Source organism: Cupressus sempervirens, chromosome 4, assembly GCF_028749045.1.
Source record: "Cupressus sempervirens isolate cs-2001-9-10 chromosome 4, ASM2874904v1, whole genome shotgun sequence".
Classification (NCBI taxonomy): domain Eukaryota; kingdom Viridiplantae; phylum Streptophyta; class Pinopsida; order Cupressales; family Cupressaceae; genus Cupressus; species Cupressus sempervirens.
This window is the reverse complement of record NC_143121.1, coordinates 751,024,032-751,036,436: the sequence shown is the minus strand read 5'-3', so window position 1 is coordinate 751,036,436 and position 12,405 is coordinate 751,024,032.

Here is a 12,405-nt window from a genome sequence, read left to right as displayed (position 1 = left end):
TTTTTACCCCCTTTTATCCCATCACTAAAAATCAATCTGAGAAAAATTTAATGGGCTGAAATCCATTATACTGGGTTAACATGTCATGTTATTTACAACTAACCTTTGTGTTATCTCATCTTGTTATTTTGTGGATGATCGATTTGGCCACCCAGAAAATGGTAAAAATTTTCACTATTTCATTAGCTTCCCTTTTTCTTTTGCAAAAATAGGAAAACTAGTTAGGTTCTTCAATGTGGGAGGATTGACATTGCCCATTTTCCTATTTGGTAGTTTCTTTTGTTGACTGTATAACTACCTCCAATTAGAAGAAGAAATCATGGGATGAGATAACATGCAATGCTAAACTTTCCATGTGGAAGATCCTAATTGGTTTTGCCATTTTTCTAGGGAGAAAAAGTGATCCTAAGATGGTAAATTAATAGAGAGGCTCTATAAAATTTCTCCCTCTCTCCCCCATCATCCTACCATATACTCTCTCTTTCCTCCTATACCATCTAAAAAGTTAGTGCCCATTAATTTGGGAGTTCAAATACTGCTTAGGTCCTATTTTAGTGATATCCTAGAACATGGATACATTTATGTTTGATTTATCATATTTTCCTCAAGTTTCTATACATTTCAAATGTTTATTTTCCACTCCTGAGATCTCAGAGATAATTCCAATGCAAAATATCTCCCAAGTATATGTCAAGCTTAACCTATGCCAACTTTTTTTTTGTTAAATTGTAATCCCTTTTTAAGGTTTTTCATTTCTTTCCTACCTAGTATAGTTAACCCTTTTAATTTTGATCCCAAAATAAATATAAAAGTGGGTCTTCTCACTTCGTCTTGTATCCACTCAATCTATAAATTTCTAATTCAATCAGAAAGTTCTATAACCAATCCATTAGTTTCATTTGAAAGCATTCATTCAAGCCATGAATTAAAATTAATTTATCAAGGTGCATTTAAAGAGTTAAAGCAAAGCAGGAAAGAATTCATTGGAAGCTCTAAATTTATCAAGCATGCATTTCCTTCCATGGATCTAGTTTCTTTATTCATTGGAGATAGTGGAATTTTCCATCAAGGAAGGAGATCTATGTTCATCAAATTCATCTCTCTAAACCTCCCCATTTTATCTCTACCTCATCTCTCCACAAGAGATATTAGGGATTAAGAGTTTAGGGAGTGTTACTATATGTTTTAGAGTTTTAGGTGACTTTAAAATGCCCTCAAAATAAAATTAAAGTCTAAGGTAGCCTCCATAAGAAAATGAAAATATAATTTTATGAAGATGCAATAATGATATTATTGATAATGGAGATAATTGAAATATAAATAATAAGCCTACTTATATAGGAAAGTAAACAAGAGAAAATGATAACGAGTAAATAAGGCATCACCTACACAAGGTGGAATTACATGTCCACCAATAGTCGGTCATCCTCAATCATACAATGAAATATGTGCCATATGATGATGGTGAGAATGTGATATGTGCCACTTTGAATTCTCTTCTCTCTAATGTGAACTCTCTACATGCAATGGGAAAGGAATGAAATATGGTTTTCTTTTGCTAACCATGAGACACTACATCTATACTTTCCATATTTTTTACATATTCTAATTTAAATAGGCTCTTTGTCATCTGTATTGGAATTTTGTAAGGTTCTACCATGTAATTGTAAAATCATAATACAATACAGTATTCCATAAAGTGATAGTGAACCAATTGAATTAGACTTCTAAGTTGAATTATTGTTTACAATACACAAGAAATCTAGGAAATGAAGTGCTTAAAATTTTATGATAAAGGGGTGCCAGAAAGAAGTCTACAAAGTGTTTGTAGTCCCCTTGGGGATCACTCATCCTAATTATTTTGATTTCACAATGCACGCCCCATTTTGAGTCACAAAATGGGGACCCCCTAGCTAAAAAAATTCCTTGTGAGGCATCTAGTCTGAAGCCTCAATCATTTTGTACCCTCCCCTGGGTCTAGGTCAAACCTTGACCTCTCGTTGGAAAGGGTTAGGAAATTGGACAGAGCAAAAATGTCAACTTTAGGACTTCATGTGCTTAAAGTGTGCACATGCGTACATGCACAGGTGCACCAAGTGGGCACATGTGCACTTCACCCTTGCTTCGGGGATGTGCACATGTGTACCATGCACACCTTGTGAATGTGTACATGTGTGCTAGTGCAAAAATGCACATTTTTCCATCTCCAAGGAAAATTTGCACACCTAACACACTCTGCAAGGTGTGCTAGTGTGCAAAATTGGCTTTTGGGGGAAAAAATTCATTGTCTTATCATTTTTGACTGGTGTTGACCCAATTTTTGATAGTTTGAGTCTTCTAGAGTCCTCTTTTGGGTCTTTAGACATGAGATAACTAATGTTTGTTTCTTTATGCAAATAAAAAAGAATCCTTAACTTGTTGGGGACATCACTTTTCACCTAGAACTTGAAATTCAAAACTGTTTACACCAATGGAAAGAAGAACTAAATATCTAGTTTCAATCCCTAAAATAGCAAGCCTTTAGCTGCCCAATTTTAGAGACCAATGAAAGTTTCAACTTAAAATTTTGAGCAAAAGACCTTTGTAAAAGCCTGTTAAAAAGACCTAGAAAATCTTGGTAAAAAAGATATGAAAAAGTTTCAAACATTTGATCACTTTGGATAATCTAGATAACGTAGTCTCTGACTAGGAAGGACCAAGTAGTCGGAGAGAAGAAAAAATCAAGGAATATACTTCATAGTGCATGAAGATGTCCATAAACACAAAGGTGTGGTGCATAACGCAGAAGTGCATACATTTTCATTATTAGCAACAATAGAGATCTCACCTAAGTTGGTAACCTTAAATTTCAAAGGAGTCACATGTAAGTTTTGATTCATGAATTTGTACTAAAGATCAAAGATATGGAGGTTGGAAACATGAACCAAAACAAGTTACTTATCTTATGCAACTATTAATGACAAGATTTAACATAGGTGCCTTGGGGTTTCAAATAGAAGAAGTAGGAGTTCAAATCTATAAAAATGTTTGTCAATAAAGAGGGTATAAATCATCAAAAAGGGAAAAATAAGTACACTATAGTGCTCTCAGACCTCATCTAAAAAAAAACCCAAAAACCATTTTCAAAACTAGGAACTTTGATTTTTTTGTGAATTGAGCACCTCACACAGATTTCATCAAGGTGCACAAGTGCATAGGTGTTCTATTCATAGAGGTGTGGCAACTGTTAATTGCTAGTTCTTAATTTAGAGGTTTCCATGCACTGAAAATTCATTCTGATGGTTGATCAACTCCCAGAAACACCCAAAGAAGGTCAAGCTTCCAATTTTAGAGCTTCCAGTGACTCTCAGATTCTCTTGTAGATTCCTTCTTCTTTTCTACTACTTCTTCCTTACTTTTAAGTCACATAAAGGCTCATGCACCCATTAATTGATATAAAGAAGGGTTGAGTCCTATTTTACCACCATTTAGAGAGTCAGTTTGTACATAATTAGATTTTTTTATTAGTTTTAAGCATATATTTACATGAAGAGATCTCTCACTCTCAACACAAATTGAGGAGATGATTTCTTATAAATTGAGGAATGTAACTTGTATTCCAAGCTATTAATTTGATGCAATAATATATGCTATTGGTGCTCTCATTTTGAGTGTAGTTATACATATTAGAGTGTGTTATTTTTATAGTGGATTCTTGTTCATAATGATAATGGAGCAATTAGTTTTGTTGTGTTGATTTGATAAATGCAATATTTTAGTTCTGGTGTTTTTTGAATGTTGATGACTTCTACCAACATACTGAGTTGGAGAGAAGATCACCCTATTATTCCTACATAGCTTCTCATCTTGCATGAGTGCATTTTCCATGGCCTTGTGATTTGATAAGAAGTGATACATCTTTTGGTTTTACTAAGTTTCCATTGACGATTGCATTAGTGGATTTGAGGAAGTGTTACTCCTATTTTCATTGGTTTCCTACTTGATCTTTTCAAATATTTAAATCACAAACATGTTGTTACCATGGTTTATGTCCATTAGGAATTTTCCTTTTATGCTATTTAATTTCATCTCTTATTACCTTATCTTTGTTATTTTCTTTGATAACCCTTGGTCAAATTAGGAATTCATAAAGTTGGATTATTAGATTGCATTCATTAAAAAAATAGAAAATACCAAAAAAAACATTTTTTTTTTTGTGGTTAATTTTTGAAATAGCAAGTAGATTGATCATCTTATCAAAAATTAGTACAAACCAAAAAAGGCCTCTTTATGAACAAATACATTTATCTTCAACTGAGTGAATTCTAGTAGGCTTCAAGATTGCCTTGAACCTTGGAGTTAATCCGAGATCAACTTTTCATGAGAGGAGTTCGAAAGGATTCCTACCATTAAGCATCATGCAAAATGATAGCTCAACACTAATCACTAGTGTCCATTCAAATATTTGTTTACCAAAATTAATCTGAAGATTTTTTATTTTAATTATTTGATGATTATTTGATAATAAAAGATAGCACAACCAAGGTTCAAGTCTCCACAGGGTCAATCTCTACTATTGTTCTTAATTGAGAGTTGCTAACTTTGACCCTTAGTGAAATATTGGGGCTTATTGCCTATAGTGCTTACAACCAAGAGTCAATTTTTTTTCAAAGGTTTGTGCCTTTGGCAAAATGGTGGGGTTTCTTACCTATAGTGCCTAAAACCAAGGTTTAAGTCTCCACAGGGTTGCTTTCTATTGTGGTTCTTAAATGAGAGTTGCTAACTTTGACCCTTGGTGAAATAGTGCGGCTTATTGCTTGTAGTGCTTACAACCAAGAGTAAAAAAAAATGGTTAAAAACCATCCTAGACAAATTGATTAAAGTGGGAGGTGAGGATGGGGACAAGGATGTGCTTGAGAAGGAGGACAACCATGAGCCTGAAAAGGGTAACTAGCCTTGTGTCTTTTCATTTTTTGCTTGTTTATACTAACGCCTATGAACTTGGTACCCCACAGGGTCTTTATGTTAATGTCATTTAATAGTACTCATAGAAACAATTTTTGCAAAGGTTGCTATTTTATTTTAGAGTCTATTATGCATATTAGTTTAAAGATTGCTAGTACTTTTAAGATGACCATGACCATTTTTTTTTGAAGTATAAAGTTGGTATTGGTTAGTTGACAGGGAGATTACCTTTGGCTATTTATTCATCCTTTTTGTACTTTCGGGTCAGACCCCCATCTTGTTGACTACTATTAGTTACTTCAAAAATAAAAGATAGCACAAATAGGTAGTGTATCTAAATTTCTTCTATGATTGTGACTATTAACTTGTTTTAATCATTTGTAATACATGTCATACTAGCTAATTTATGTTTAGGTCTATTAGACTCTATTGTTTCATCATGACATGATGATCTAGTTGGTCTTATGAGTGTCTCTACTTTATTGGGAATGAGATTATGGTTTCAATCTTTTTTTTCTTCATCCTTGTGGCCATCTATTCTATCCTAATTTTTTAATTTCAAAATCTATTGGCTTTGGGCATGATTTATGCTTTTATGTCTTTTAGTAAGTCCTCTTTTTCTTACCTTGTTTAGTTTTTCCCATGTCTTTGGTTATTGGAGGATATACTATTTATTGAAATTAATTACCCTCATTGTAAAGTTTTGACTAGTATTTAAAGGGTACAACCTTTTTACATTTAATTCCCTATGGACATAATAGGTAATATTATTCTCATATGCTTTTCTTGAATCTAAATCAAATAATATTATATTCTTGATATACCCATCATATCGTATGGTTTGCGAAGTATATATTGATCTATTCATGATAATCTTAATGGGATCCAACTCCTATGTATCAACCATAATGTTAACTAAAATCTTGATATCATTAGACTCCTTGTAATATGGATCAAAACCTATGATATCTCCCATCAAATTTCCTATTCGCTTTACTATTTGATTGTAGAATAGTTAAAATAAAACTTTTTTAATAACTACCCATGTTGGGAGTACTAATTTATTTAGACTTTCTATGTCAAATTTGGTATCTATTTTATAAAATTAATGCTATATCCTCTATAAAAAAATATAGAGTTTCATTGATTAATTTACACATAATTTCTTCATTTTTACGATATAAATAGGCTAAACAATCAAGAGTAGTGATACCTACCTAGCTATCGAAGGCTCTTTGCAACGAATCTATAAATTTTGACTCTTATAACCTAGGTCCATTCTAAAATGAAAATATAACTGATTCTTTACAATTAAACCATCAATCCTTGCTCGAGTAGATCCTAATGGTTAATGTGTTGTTATTTTCATTTGAGGTTGAGGTGCTTGATGGATAATTATCCCTGTTCGAGAAGAATTCCATGCATTATGAAATTGTAGGGGTTGGCATTGATTTTGGTGTAATCAAAGATTTGGTGAGGGCATCATAAACATGAGTATGGGATGTGGTAGCTAGCATTGGAATTTGATAATTTCCTAAAGAAAAGTTGATAGTGTGAGAGCTTATTGGTATAGCCCATAATCTGATCAAATCGAGAGGGTTTGGAGGAATGGATTTGGTATTTTTCTTCCCTCGATTGTTGACCTTTAGCCTTTCATACAAAGGCTGAAATCTTGGTTCACTTAATTTTCACTGTGAAGGTTCCCTAGTCGAGTCTTGGCAGGGATGATTTGCATATTTAGTTTTATGAAAATAGGTTCCCTGCTTAAATATCTTTTTATTAAAACCTTTGTTATGTCTAGTATTTTAGTTTCATTGATAATGGGCTTGAATGATGTAGTCTGCTTTATGTGTATTTTCTTGTGCTCTATGGTTAATAAAACCCTTTGATTCTTTAACACATATTGCATGAGCACAAAGCAATTTTATTACTTCTATAATGATTCTGAGTAATTGACCAGTGTTTACACACCACCTTCTTGAGAAAGCATAACAAATTGATTACTAAATTTAATCTAATTCCTCTTTCCCTATATGATCTGGAGCTTTTTTTTAAAAAATCTTCTTTCTTGGCTTTCAGACAGTGATTCTATATTTCTACCCACACAATTCTTGAAACTCGCCTGAGTCTTCTTGCTTTTCTTGACAAATTTTCCAAGCTTTTGTTCTTCTGTAATGCATTTGTTCCTCATTACTTTTCTTTCTATACATTAGTCTTCGGAACCATAATTATTGTTGTCCATTCTCTTGTTCATAAGTCGGGAATCACTATCAAAATCTGAATGGCCAAACCTAAATGATTATCATAAATTATCGCTTCTATTGAAATAATGTATAACCTGAGATTTTGAATTTGATTCTCTCCCTCCATACTACACATGTCCTCACAAAATCTCATTTACTCCTATTATTGTGTGAGTTCTGAAGTAAGATTACTTATGCTCCTTAGTTTTCTTCTTGTATAGCATTAGCTTCCATCCCATCTCCCGAGTCTTAGCCTGATCATTGACCATGTATTTCAAACCGGATGTTTCAGCCATGGGTTTTAATCCATCATTCCTTCATTTGCATTTTTTATCTCATTCATATGACGTGGATCAAGGTCTAGTTTGGATTTTTCCTACCATGGTTTTGGCTTATCATTTAACTCATGAAGTGCAGCTAGTTTTTAAAAGGATTGCAAGCTTTGGGTTTAACCATGGAGGAAACTTCGTAGTTAAGCGTGCTCAGGCTGGAGTAGTACTGGGATGGGTGACCTCTCGGGAAGTCCCAGTGCTTCACCCCTGTGAGCATCACCTAGATCCAATGAGTGCTAAGTGTTCCATTTATTCTCATAAGAGATGGATTCATGTTAAATCAATACTCATCAAACATGGGTCAATGAGTTTGACTCAAAATCACACAACTAAATCCTTATAGCAATATCACTACATAAATATTTTTATAAATAATTTCTAGACTTTATCCATAATCTATGAATTCAATGAAATCAAAGAAAAGTTTAAAACTTATTGCAACCTATTTAGAATTAATTCATTTAAGTGTACTATATGGAGATTGAAGAAATAGAAGTCTCAAATAAATAATAGATTAATGTAGATAAATAAACATTAGAATAAATAATAACATTAAAAATAGTCCAGTGTTCTTTTCTTTGCATTTTTTATCTCATTCATATGATGCAGATCTAGGTCTAGTTTGGATTTTTCCTTCCATGGTTGTGGATTAACATTTTCATCTTGAAGCATAGCTAGTGTTTAGAAAGGGTTCAATATTGCAAGGGCATATTTATATTTTGGAAATAGTAAAGTATTATTTTATGATAATGTGAAAGTATGTTCATGTTTCTCTATTTTTCACTATTTTCTTAAGCTGCACCATTTTTAATATTAGACTAATTTTTTAATTTCAAAACAAAATTGTATTGAAAATTTTAATTATTTATGTTTTACAATTTTTAAATTTTATTTTTTTAAAAAAATATTGATTACATAAATATTTTTAAGAATAATATTTTAGATTTTATTTCATGATCTATGATTAGAATGAAATCAAAGAAAAGTATAAAGCTTATTGCAACTTATTTAGAATTAATGCAAGTGAACTATATGGAGAGTGAAGAAATCCAATTCTCAAAAAAAAAAATCACTTTTATAAGATTTTTTGGATGACAACAAAACTAGATTATTTTTGAAGTGTTAGAGAGTAGTCAAAAGAAAGGGAGGCTGATGTCAAAGTACAAAACGGTTGAAGGAAAATTGGAAGTCACCTCCTACTTATCTAACCAATACCAATATTATGCTTCAAAAACCAAATAAAGGCTAACTCCAAAAAAGAGTAATCCTCATCAACATTCCTATCCCTAATAAGCATTAAATACAGAAAAATATACTAGTAGAATAAAAACTTATTGCTGCTACTACTCCAATCCATGATCATAAACATAATAAAAGCCCCATAGGGCACCAAGTTCAAAGGGATCCAAAACATAATGAAGAAACCAAAAAACAAAGACACTAGGGCTAATTGCCCACTTTCTTTCCCTACTCCTTCTACTTTTTCTCAGGTTCCTCCCTATTCAAATCCAACCCTTCCTCTTTGATGGGTTTTTCTAGCAATGTCTTTAGCCAATCCTATGCTAGGAAACCATAGATGGAGTAGGTAGTTTCACTCTCTTTGCAAATATCTTTCTCATCCTTCTTCACCTGTAGAAAATAGAGACTGGTGGTAGCAAAGTCCATGACCTTCATAATAAATTCCACCAAGGTGCCAAAAGTCATTGGAAATGCCAATATTGAACCTTGCTTTGGCTTTGTCTATGGCTATGTCTCCCTTTCTTCCCCCTGCATTTGAGAGATTCTTTCATGGGGGAGGTGATATTCTCCTCCCTTCTTCTATTTGGGGATGGGATGGTTTCTAGGGTCTTCGAGATGTGTCAAGGGCTAGGCACTTCCTTCATCCCAGTATTTGGGTGTTGCCTATTCCTTTTGGTGGGCTTTTTCTCACTCTTAGTGGACTTAGAACTAGAATCCTATTTAGGGGGGGATTTTAAATTTTTCCATTTGGTGCTTTTCACTAGCTCTCCTAGAAGTTTTCTTGCTCCTCCTCATCTCCATGTCAAACTCAATGACACTTATATTGATCTCAAAATCGGGGGTTTTTTTTGGGTTTTTTAATAGCCTAAGCCAGGGCTAGGGTCTGTGGAGACTTGGGGAGTAATAGTAGCTAGCAGACTAACAAGAAGAGGCATATTTATGGCAAGGTGGTATTTGTAAATTTTGTGCATGATTTTTGTAGATAAATAAAGATTTGAATAATAGATTTCACCATAACGAACGTACTTTCATACAAAAATTTCATAATTTTTTTAAGATATGATTGTGTAAATATTTTTCTAATAGTGTTTTAGATCATATTCCATGATCCATCATTTGAATGAAGTGGGTCAAAGAAGATAATAATTTACTACATTATTAGCATGAAGTCGTCAAAGCAATTTAAGGTTTTTATGAACAACTAAAACTTAAAACACTTGGAAATGATAACAAAACTAGACCTATATAGAGGCAATGTTGAATAACTAATTTCTTTTTACCAAAAGATTTTTTTCAAAACTATTTATCAAAATTTCATGGATATATGATTGTGAAAGCATCTTGTAGTTAGAATTTTGGACCATGCTCCATGATACATTAGTAGAACCGATGGAAGTAAACAATAAACTAACTTATTAAAAACTATTCATGTTAACTATATTAATGCTAGAACGAATGGAAGTTCTTAAAAGAGAGTTAAGATTTGGTAGACATTCAAATTATAGTAAAATAAGAATGATGTAGAGGAAACATAGAGTTGAATTACTAATTTTATTAAACTAAATAAAAATTTGTGGTTGTGTAAATAGTTTCTATCATTTCAAATTATATTTCATAATCTATTATCTTAGTGAAATGTGTCAAAAAGTAAGTTACTATAAATTATTTACAATTTTACATTTTAGACTGAACTATATTAGTGGTCAAAGGAATTAGAGGAAATAAATAACATCCATTTATAAAACTTAGAGTAATATTGTGGATACTATCTTACAAATTCTAACAAGTATTTACAAAACACTAAGATCTTATTTAAACTCACAACCGCCATTTTTGAATAGTGAACAAACAAATCCGAGATATATTTGACACTGTAATTTCTTGGTTTTTTTTTTTTTTTCTCATTGGGTTATTTTACTCAACTAACGTAGATATCTTTTAGAACATTCCATGAATGTTCTTAATTAAGAAAAAAAATTTTTATAGGGATCTTGAAACCCAAAAGTTCTTAGAAAACAAAGGGTTAAAAATTATCAAAACAAGCCTAGCAATAGAATGATGACCAACATAAAGGCCACAACAAAAAATAGGCAAAAAGCCAAAAAGAAAGAAACTTACAGAGATAATAGAAACCAAAGATGGAACTTGAAAATTCTTCACTTCCCCACCTTCCTATCGAGGTCCTGGATGGTCTGTGCCACTTCATATGTTCTCTAAATCTCCTCTACCATGACCTCTTGGTTCTTCTCATAACTCCAATCCAAGTGGCTTTGGGTTATGTCTACTATGGTTTCCTCTTCCATCCTGTCTTCATCATTGTCCTTCCCATCCTTCTCCATGAAAAACCCCCTAGATTTTAGCTTACCACCAAGACTAACAATGTTTTTATTAAGAGAATTCAGAATAGTGAGCATCTAGTTAGCCATGTTGTGGTTGAAAGTCTCTAGATTTTGCATCCTTTTTTCAACCATCCTATTTTGATCCCCCTGGTCTGTTGGCTTTCCTTTCTCAATCTTCTTCCCCTAGCTTTCCATCCATCCCATTCTATCTTTTACCTCTTCCAAATCATAAAAAAGCCATTTTATAGATCAAAAGTTATCAATCATGTTGTTTTTGGCATTATTTAGAAAATTCATACTCAGTTCCCTTGCATTGTTTTTGATGGCCACCAGAACCAGTTCTACTAGTTCCTCCAATTGGAGCTTACCCTCTTTTTCTTCAAGGATTTGGGGATTCATAACTTCTCTCACAATCCCCATTTTTGAGGTTCTGGTGTTGAATTTTTTCCAAGCCATATGCCTATCTTTTATAACAACCTAATCACTTCCCTACTCCATTTTCTCCTTTTCTTTGTCCTATGGGGGAATGGGAAGTGAAGGGAGCATAGATATCTTTGGACCCATATCATTTTTCCTCTCTAGAGGCATGTCCTCTGTATTCCTCCTCTTCTTCTTTTTGGGGTTACTAGTCGACTCCTCTCTAGTCTCAACATCCTCCCCCTTATTCTCCTCATTTGTGTCCACCTCTTCTCCTTCCTCATCATTGTCTTGTTCTGCCTAACCAACAATTTTTGGCACATGACACCTAGGGCTTTTCCTGCAAGGAACTTTACTTGGATTAGCAGTATCCTTGTCTCTTCCCTTGCTCTTCTTCCCTAAAAAATGATGTTCTTCCTCCTACTTAAAGCTTAAGCTCTAGATTTCCTCTGTGTTTGAGGACAAATTGGAGCTCCTCAACTCGTCAGAAGCAACCATAGGATGACACAGGGATTTACTCCTAGATTGAGCTTTAAAATATTCATAGAGAAAAAGAAGTAACCCCTCATGTAGGGTAAGGTTAGCACTAGGTTTTTTCTTTTACCCCAAAATATTCTTGGTCATGGAAGAATACAAGTAAAAATTTAAAGAAACCTTAGCCCCATAATGAAAATGATTGAGCAAAACAAAATTATGGGTTCTAACCCTATCAAACCTTGTATCCAAAGAAATAGACTCAATGATGGTCCTTAGTACATACCTCTAGAGCTTCTTAATCAAGTCTATCTCATAGTAAGTCTCACTTTTCACTCATAGTCAAAATCCTTTACCGCATTCATAGAAACTTTTTTGTCTCTATAGAACTTTAAACCATCATCAAGGATTTTAGTG